General features: G+C 37.7%; 1 pseudogene; it reads left to right on the top strand.

Annotated features, from left to right (window-relative positions):
- The first annotated feature begins 4,804 nt into the window (after positions 1-4,804).
- Positions 4,805-4,923, top strand: LOC111736810 (annotated as a pseudogene).
- The last annotated feature ends 5,317 nt before the right edge of the window (positions 4,924-10,240 follow it).

Here is a 10,240-nt window from a genome sequence, read left to right as displayed (position 1 = left end):
AGCTATAGCAGCTTTTCCATGAATCTGAAAACTTTTAAAAGAGAAGGCTGCAAAACTGTAGGAATCAAAAGTACTACTAATTCATTAAAGCCTCTTAAATTACTGAGTATACTGTAACCAATGCAAAAGTGATTACAATGTTCCTATTGAAGTAGTAATGCCCTGACAACTGAAAAGCATGCTTAGAGAACTACAAGGTCCTAAATATTCATTTTGAGCCCTCGCAGAGCTGTTTGGTTTATGGTTTTATGTTTCCTGGAAGCGGTGTCTTGAGGAGGTTAACAGGCGAGGCTGTAATTCCTCTGGCATCATTGGCAGAAGCCCAAGTGCAGGTCTCTGCTTCCTGCTCTATCACTTATTTCATTTTCTTGTTTTGTTAACCCAAGACCTGACCCTCCTCGTGAAAGCATTCCCTGCATCATTTGTGTGCTCTCTTCGTGGTCCGTCGATGTGACTTCTTCATGCTGGAGGTCTAAGGTGTCCTCTTCCTTCTGTCTGTGGATCCCTAGACTAGAGAAGGGGCCAGTATAGTATTTCTCACTGGCACTGCTGACCTGAGGATGAAGCACTGCTGCCTCTGGGCCCACTGTCTCCCAGACACATTGATTCTTGGTACTTGCCTTTCATATCCAGGCATTTCCTGTCATGCTCAAAGTGCCCATTGGCCATGACCTAGGATCACCTAACAGATGGCCTCATCTACTACTCTTCCAATCCCTCAAGCCCAGGACTGTGAGTGGGATTCCCAAAGGACAGTCCCTGATCTCCCACCTTCCAGATGGGTGACTTGGAATAAGACACTTAACCTCTCTTTGCACCAAGTCGTGCTCATTCCATGCTTTCATTTTATAATTTTAGGTACAAACCCCTTGTTCAATGAAATCTGAAGTAAAAGCCCAGAATATGAAACAGGGAATAAAGCAAAGTGCTCCAGAGGAGTGGGGACAGTAGTCCCAGGGCCTATTCACTGCCTTCACTCTGCTGAGGCCCCGAGATAGTCTTTGCAGAGTGCACTGTGAAAGGCCCCTTATACTCTCATGGTCTTTGCTTCTGAAACTCAGCTCATTACATCTCCATTCTGAAACCCATCAAGGGCTTTCCAGTGACCCAAAGATCATGTCTAAGCTCATTAATCTCTCATTTAAGGCTCCCCACAACCTGACTGAAACTGGCCTTTCTGCTTTAAATTCTATCATATCCCCCACAGCAACCCTCTGGTCCAATGACTGTCACTAAATCATACTTTCATTTTCTTGTCTTTGCATGCAACTCTGCTTCCTGATATACACACTTGATTCATTTTCTGTTGCTGCTGCAACAAATTTCCATAAACTTAGTGGCTTAAAAATATAAATTTGTTATCTTACAGTTTGGAGGTCAGGAGTTTGACACAGTTCTCATAGGGCTAAAATGTAGGTGTTGACAAGGGCTACTTCCTCACCTACAGGCAGCTAGGCAGAATCCGTTTCCTTGCTTGTTCCAGCTCCTAAAGTCAGCCCCCTTCCTCCATCTTCAGAGCCAGCAATGTCTCATATCTCTGCACCTTTCTTCTATAGTCACATAGCCATCTGACTCTCCTCCTCTGCCTCTGTCTTCCACTGTTAAGGATCCTTGTGATTACAGTAAACTCATGCAGATAATCTAGGATAATCTTCCCACCTCGAGCTCCTTAGCTTAGTCACATCTGTAGAGTCAACTATCGTAAACACAAACTACTTCATATTGACTCTCAGATCTCGTCCTTTGGCCATTCCAGGGATTAGGACAGATTTGGGGGCCATTATTCTGCCCACCATATAGCCCAATACCCATTCACTTAAACCGTGTGTAAGAGTAGCAGACTTTACTGAGGGTGAAGAATATTGCAGGAGAAAAGGGATGCTTCATTGTAACCATGCAAACTACTTCATATTGACTCTCAGACCTCATCCTTTGGCCATTCCACCACTAAGGGTGGTTCCCTGGCCGTTTCACCCCACATGGCATCCTAGCCTCCTTCTGTCCCTCCTTCTGAGAGTCATCTTCCTCAGAATGTGATTATGTTTGTACATCTCAATTTGTTCCTCCATTGTGGTTACATGATAGCATGTTAACCTGCCCCTAAACGTGGTGCTGCTACCCACATCAGAGCCATGTTTGTGCATTTGCTCTTCTTTAGATGGAGATACCCTAGGGAAATGACTCTGAAATTATTGCTAGCTGAGCAAAAGGACAGAAATTTAAATTGATGCTTTGACTTCTCATATTCTAAAAGAAGAGACTAATGCTGATGTGAGTGATGAATCTAAATAAAAATGTGTAATTTTAAATATTAGTTAAAGGCTATAAGTCACATCACTCTGTGGTAGTCAAAGACTAATGCTTTCTAGACTGTTAGAGCTTGAAGTTGGAGACCATACTTTATTCAATGTCATGTCCCCAGCAACCTAGTACAGTATCTGCATATCGTAGATCCTTAATACATTTTAATTGATAAAATTAATAGATACAGCATAAAAATCTATTATTTGTAAATATTGATATATAAATGTTTCCCTTGCAAATATAGTCCTCTTTTTCTAACTCAGAAGGGAGGCTACCCCTCCCCTCCACCTTATGATCTGGCATATTGGAGGGTGGACTGTGTGCTTCTTGCCATTAGGCGAGAATTAGTGTTTAGGAAGTTGAGTAATATAACAGGCAAAACCCTCCGCAGGGGATGCTGGAGTAGAATGCTGGCACAGTGGAAGAAGTGTTTTAAAGCCACACGTTACTCTTCACATCTGTGCAAAACAAGCTTTCAAACTGTGAACCAACAGAATTTACAGCTCACTATTCATTCTGTTCCTGAGTGATATTTATTCTCAACAATGAATCAGTCACAGACATGAGCTACAAAAAGCATCAATCTGCAGCACCCCAAGAAACACAGGAGAGACAACTAAAAATTAATTCTCACTTTTATAGTTAAGGATAACATTTTACATTTTGTTTTGTATGGTTGGCAGATATAACCCTTTTCCCACAAATAGTTTGTAAGCAAAATTTGAAGCTTTTCTTAATATAGTGGGGACCACCATGAGAGGCTTTCATGTGGGAGTGTGAGGGCATTCATGCCTTCTCTAGTAAGATGTGTAATGATCAGGAGGGCCCTGCTCACTGCGGATAGGAAGGCTGTAACTTTGTGGAGAATGACAAAACTTCCACGGTTTGTGCTGTGAAACAGAAAAGGGAAAGTATGGTTAAATCTCCCAGCATTATAAAATGCATTAGTTTCATACCTCTATCACTTGTGCCCACCTGAAGCAAAATAGACTAGTTTTGAGTATCGCCTTCATTCCTCAATAATCGGCTATTTATTCATCTATTTGGCAAGTACTCATGCTATACTTACTAGCATTGCAGTTGGTGCAAAGATGGAGAGGTGTACTTGTTGATGTGACCGTCACACAGAGGTGTGGTACTTCATCCAGGCCCGGGGCGGCATGGGGTAGGCATTGCCTTGAGGTGTGGCTATAGAGCTGTTTTGTTTTGTTTTGTTTTGTTTTGTTTTCCCAATTACAGTTCACATTGGATATTATTTTATATTCTTTTCAGGTGTACAGCATAGTGGTTAGACATTTATGTAATTTATGAAGTGATTCCCCCCAATTTGTCTTACCTACATACCTCTACATAGTTATTACAATATCATTGACTATATTCTCTATGCTGTACTTTACATTCCCGTGACTATTTTGTATAGAGCTGGGTTTTAAGGGATGAGTAGAGAAGAGTTGTAAAGATTGTCTGTGGCACATCTGTAAGTAGAGTTCCTGGCTCATAGGACACGTGTATATTAAGCTTTAGAAGATTTGTACTATCAGAGAGTTTTCTAAAGTGATTTCACCAATTTTATACTCTCATAATCAATATATGAGAGCTTTTATACCTTCAACCAACATTCAGAATTGGGAGACTTAAATTTTTGCTGATCAGGTGGCCATGTGCTTTTCACTGTGGTTTTAATTTTCATTTCCCATGCGAACTGAACCCTTTTCATATGCTTATTGGCCATTAGGATTTCCTCGTATGTGAAGTGACTTTTTTGCCCAGTTTTCTAATTAATTTGAATGAATTCTTTATATATTTTAGATGCTAGTCCTTTGTTTCATGTGTTGCAAATATTTTCTCTCATTTTGTGGCTTTTTAAAAACTCTTTACAATGACTTTTAATAAACAAAATTTCTTGATTTTAATGTAGTCTAATTCAGTACTTTTCAAACTGTCTGTGGCAGACACATTTTTGGGTTTTTGTTTGTTTATTTGTTTGTTTATCTTAAATTTCCAGTCAGCCATAGACTGAGAATTCTGTGAAATACAATAAAAATCAACATATAAAAATTATAAGGTAGAAAAGAAAAACATTAAAACATTTATTTATGAGAGGAATAAAGAGGAAGAAAGAGAATTAGAGATGTACATGTTCTAAAACCAAGTGAGTGGTTTCAAGCTCTCTCATAATTAATTACCTTTGTCTATACACAAATCCCAGGACCCATGGGCACACGCCTCCCTAACCCAGCAGCCACAGAGGCCTGGCCAATCACTGTCAGTCAGGAACAAAGCCAGTCCATGAAGCTCTTGACACCTCCTGCCCTGGTTTACTCTTCCCCAGTCATGCAGCATCACTTAAGCCTCCTTGCTAAGCCTCTCCTTTATTTGAGCTGAAAGAAACCATTAGGCCTCGAATCACGTGATAGTTCACAGCAGGTTGTGCCTGTGTGATGACGATCCAGTCTCAAGCAGGATAGTGTGATAGTGATTGTAAACAAACACCTTCAAGGTCTACAGTCATGCCACCCTGAATGTGCCCAATCTCGTCTGATCTTGGAAGCTAAGCAGGTTCCGGCCTGGTTAGTACTTGGATGGGAGATCACCTAGGAATACCAGGCACTGTCGGTGTTAAAAACAAACAGACAAACAAATAAAACATACACCTTCAGAGAAAGAAAAAGCAAGGTCTTAACTGCCTCAAAGGATCCCGCTCTTAAACCTTTCTCCTCTTTTTTTAATGGCTCCTGTGAGAGAGTGTATTTATCTCCCAGGCAGTTGTAAAGAAAAAATGGGAGTGCAGAGGCAATTATTGTCAAAATAAAGCCAGTCCTCTCTGCTCTCTTAACTCCCCAAACATGATTTAAGCACTGGCTTGGAGAACTATAATGCATGCAGTCATTTCCCATTACCGTGACAAATAACTACTATAAGGTCAACATTATTTGAGTTGTAAAGTAAAATTCCTGAGTGTGAAGCTATATCTTCACAGCTCAGGCAGAGAAGCTAAGGCCCAAAAGATTTAAATAATGTCATTCAACCAACAGTAATTTCTCATAACTTTTAATTGTGAAATAAAATAAAAATACAGAAAACCACACAAAACAAATAGATAGCCTAGTGAAGTATTATCAGCCAAACACCCTTATAATCACCAGCCATGTCAAAAAATAAAAGCTTGCCAGCACTCGGGAGATCCTTCCATATGCTCTGACTTAAGCTAAGTCATAATCTACATTTCTCCAAAAGTAACCGCTCTCTTGACTTTGAACTAATAACTTCCTTATGGTTTTTTATGGTTTTTCGCCCAAGTGCACATCCTTAGATGCTATGATTTAGTGTTTCTGGTTTTAAAAAATTTGATATATCTGTTTTAATTTATAGGTCTCTCTTCCAATCTTTTTTTTTTTTTTTTCCTTACATTTCTCTTCTATTGAAGAGTCCTGGACATTTGACCTTTAGCAGAGTTTCTCAAACCTCAGCCTACATCAGAGTCACCTGGAGAGTTCATTAAAATACAGATTGCTAGACCTTACTTCTGGAGTTTCTGATTCAACAGGTCAGGATAGGGCCTGGAAATTTGCAACTCTAGCAAGTTCCCAGGTTATATGTCTGGCTGATATAGGACCACAATTTGAGAATAACTGACCTGTGAAATTTTCTACAGTTATGATTTTGCGTATTGCATCTTTATAGTACATTCAGTAAGTTTACTGTCCTCTGTGTTTCTTGCAGATTGAATGCCGAATCTGGAGACTTGACCAGCATCAGGTTCTATTCCTTTGGCAAGAATATAGGTGTGTGTTTTTTCACTGGGAGGCACATAATGATTGTATGGCTCTTTTTAATGATGTTAGCAACCATCGATGTTCATTTCCTAGTTAACTCCTGAGTGACTGCAAATCAGTGATATTCGAATGATGGAATTTACTTTTTATTTATCAACTAGAATAATTTTATAAAGAGATGCTTTCCTTCTCTACTATTTGGTTACACATGGTAAACTTCATACAGGAAAGTTAGGATAAATGTTTGCTTCTTTCCATTTATTTACTAGTTTTCAAGATGACCAGTTTCAAAGATGACCAATTATTTTTATATTTGAAAATATTATTATAAACTTATCAATTCAAACATATTTTCTGTGTTGTAGCCCATGGTAGTTATCATTTCTGAAGCTTAAATTACTCTCTGGCCAGCAGGAAACTCTTCAAGTTGTTTCCGAGTCTTTCTGGCATGATCCTATACTCTTGGACAGCTTTCTTACTATCTGGAATGATAAGATGTTCCATGCTCATTTTATACATTTTCTGCTCAACATCTGAAATCAGCCAGTTCTCCAAGAACAAAAAGCCCTGGTTTCCTGAAATCCTATGTCAAAACCGCAATCTGGGCACAGAGGGTGTTCATGGTACCTGGGTTGGTCCTTGTTTCTAGAGCTTTTCAGTAGACAGATATAGATATGGATACACATACATATTTGTTTTTTTAATGCTTCATATGTTCATATTGACATTTTCCATTTTAATGTCAAGATAACAAATTTCAGAACTCTTTTATTTCATATGACAATTCTGGTCCTCAAGAACACAGTAGATGATAACCTCATAATTATTCACTTGCTTTATCGCATGCTACAGTTTCAGAATAACAATACCAACACTATCATCACCAATGATGATTACTTAAGACAGTTAAAATTTTTTCTTGCAAATGTTATTTCCATTCTCCTTTTCCCCTTTATATCTACGTTGTCAGACATATAGCCATAACATATGATGCTCTCCCTGTTTAGCCCTCATTTAGTCTTAAATCTACAGGCAACTATATCTTCAGTACTCACCACCATCCACATGTCATTGCCTCTCGCAGTATTTTGGCTGCCTGAGGAAGGGCTCAGGTGAACAGTATTCTCTGGGTTTTTGTATGTTGATAACAGGTTGTACCTTTTGTACTTGGAAAACATTTTGCTGAATATAAAATTGTTGCTCACATTTTCTTTCTCTTAGTATCTTAAATATGTTACTCAAAGTTCTTATGGCATGAAGTAGTTGTTGAAAAGTCTGAAGATAATCTAATTTTCATTCTGTTATAAGGCACTTACTATTTTTGCCTAGATGTCTGAAGGTTTTTAAAAAAATTTTTTCACCCTTCTTAATGTAGTAATTGTACATACCATGTTTGTTGCCCTGGGTCGGTATTCTATGTTAAATGACGTGCTTTTTCAATAGATACTGTCAAATCGTTTTTATTTTAAGAATTTTTTTCTTATAGTTTTTAGTATTTCTTCTCTTGCATTGTTTTTTTCCTTCAGTGGCTCCTATTAACTGTACAGATCTTTTTTTTTTTTTTTTTGCCTATTTTCAGTATTTGAATTTTCTCTCCTTAACTTTTAGATTTTTAACATTTTTCTTTTTTTCATTTTCAACTTTTTAGAAGACATTATTTATTATAGGTTTTTTTTTTTTTGCTTCTCTGTTCTTTCTGGTTTAGACTTCATATCTAAAATTTTTATTTATTATATTGCTTTTTTAGCTCTGTCATCTCATTTTTGTGTTTTACTAATTGTAATTTTTGTTTTACTGTCATGTTTTGTATTACTTTCTTAATATATTTTAGCTTGTTTTGAAGTAATATACATGTTACAATTTTAATTTATTTTAAAGGGACTACCTTTCTTGTGTGCTTTATTGAGTGCTGAGTATGATTCTATTTCTTATTCTCTTTGTACTTATAACTTTGCTTTGATCTTGATTCCTTTCTGTAGGCTCATTTTTATTTAAAATTAGTTCAAAGTAGCTTTCTAACATCACAGAGATCCCTCTTCTGTTTGTTTGTTTCTTTGTTTACTTGTTTTTTCATGTAAGGTTTAGAAAATATGATGATTTGTTTTCTGAGATCTCCTGGCTGTTTCCTTCCACTACTTTTATCTATACCTCTTTATCTCATTGTCCTTGTCCTGCTCAACTTTGATTCCACTTCCAGAAGTTTCTCCCTAGTATGAGTCCCTGTGATTTATTCCAAGTAATCTGGGAAACCAGTGAAGAATTTTGAGCAAAGAATTGAGGAAGTCTAACTTACGTTTTAAAAGAATCACTCTGGCTGTCCTGTTGAAGAGACTACAGGGGAGACTGCCGAGGTAAACAGGGAGACCAGTTAGGAAACAATTAAACCAGTGATGACAAACTTTATGTATGAGAAAACTGAAACACAGATGGTTATATAAACTTCTCTACTCACACAGCTGGTAAGTGGTGAACATGACATTCAAACCCAGGCATTTTTTTTTTTACTTCAGAATCTGTAGTAAACATCTGCCGTTTGAGGCTGTTCAACATATTTCAAAAAATCCTCTCTAAATTTTGATAGTTTTCCACATTATAAGTCCCAAGGCAAAAGTTTCCAAATTCTCTTGCAGCTGAAGTACAGAGGAATATAACTTGGGCTTCACCGATCAGATGCACCAACATTTAGCAAATAATACAGGATGATGCCGAAAGAGAGAGAGAGAGAGAGAGAGAGAGAGAGAGAGAGAGAGAGAGAGAGAGAGAGAGGAAATTCAACCTTTTAAATGCAATAGTTTCAGTATATTCACAAAGTTGTGTGACCATTACCACTATTTCATTCCAGAATCTTTTCATCACCTCTGAAAGAAATCCCATACCCAATAGCAATCACTCTCCATTTCCTCTTCCTCCAGCCCCTGGCAATAGTAATCTCTTCATGAACTTTCTTATTCTGGAAATTTTATATAAATCATATAATATGTGGCCTTTTATGTCTGGCTTCTTTCACCTTAGCATAACATTTTTAAGGTTGGTTCATGTTATAGCATGAGCCAGTACTTTATTTCTTTTTATGGCTGATAAAATTCCAGTGTATGGCTATGCCACATTTTGTTTACCTATTCACTGGTTGATAGACATTTGGGTTGCTTCCACTGTTTGGTTAAGAATATGCTACTTTGAACGTTCCAGTACAAGTTTCTATGTGAATATATGTTTTTAATACTCTTGAGTAAGTTAAATTTGAATTTCAGATAAAAGATGACTGATATTTTAATGTAAGTTTGGCTCTAATATTGCATAGGACAAATTTATATTTACAAACTATTGTTTATCTAAAATTCAACCTGGAATTCTGTATTTTATCTGTCAGCCTTACTGAGGTGAAGCTTGGACAAGAAATAAGAAATATGAGGCAGTGCCTATGGTGAATTATATTGAATATTTAAGAAAGAAATAATAATAACTCTACACAATCTCTACCAGAATATAGAAGAGGAGGAAATGCTTCCCAACGCATTTAAGGCCAGCATCATTCGGATAAAAACATTACAAGCAAAAGTCCTCAACAGTTGAGGTTACAAGCATAATTTGCTTCTCTGAAAATATGTTCTCCTCAGTTTTTAATTTTTTTCTTTCAAAAAGAGAAACTACTTCTTGTTCTTAAGAAAACACGAATGATGTTTGGATAAGGAGATTCACAGGATTGTATAGGTTAAACTAAAACGGTTATTTTATTTTTTCAGTTTAGGTTAATTCTAGCAACATCAAGAAAGGGCAGGGCCAGGGCAGGAGTTCAGACCTTCTTCCCCTGGCCATCTTGGCAACAGTCCATCATCAAGTTTGGTCAGGGGTGCAGTATTTACTCCAGATATTATTGAGTCACAGTGGGGTAGGAGTGAAAGAGTTAGCACTGAGATGGTAACATGCCCTCTAAAGCTAGAGATTATTCATTGAGAAAGAGTCATCTTGGCCTATGCAGTCCAAAATCTAACACAGAAGAAGGAGGAAGAAGGAAAGACATCTAGTCATTGCCAAGGCACCACTGGCCAGGAAGAATGCTGGAGAGCGTCCATTTGTGGCTCTGCCACCTTTCTTACCCATAAGGCCCAGCCATGCCCATCTTGGCAAGAGTAGCCTGAACAGTACAAGCAAATTTGTCT

This window comes from Pteropus vampyrus, unplaced genomic scaffold (assembly GCF_000151845.1).
Source record: "Pteropus vampyrus isolate Shadow unplaced genomic scaffold, Pvam_2.0 Scaffold22, whole genome shotgun sequence".
NCBI classification, from domain to species: Eukaryota; Metazoa; Chordata; class Mammalia; order Chiroptera; family Pteropodidae; genus Pteropus; species Pteropus vampyrus.
This window is presented reverse-complemented; position numbering and strand designations above follow the sequence as displayed.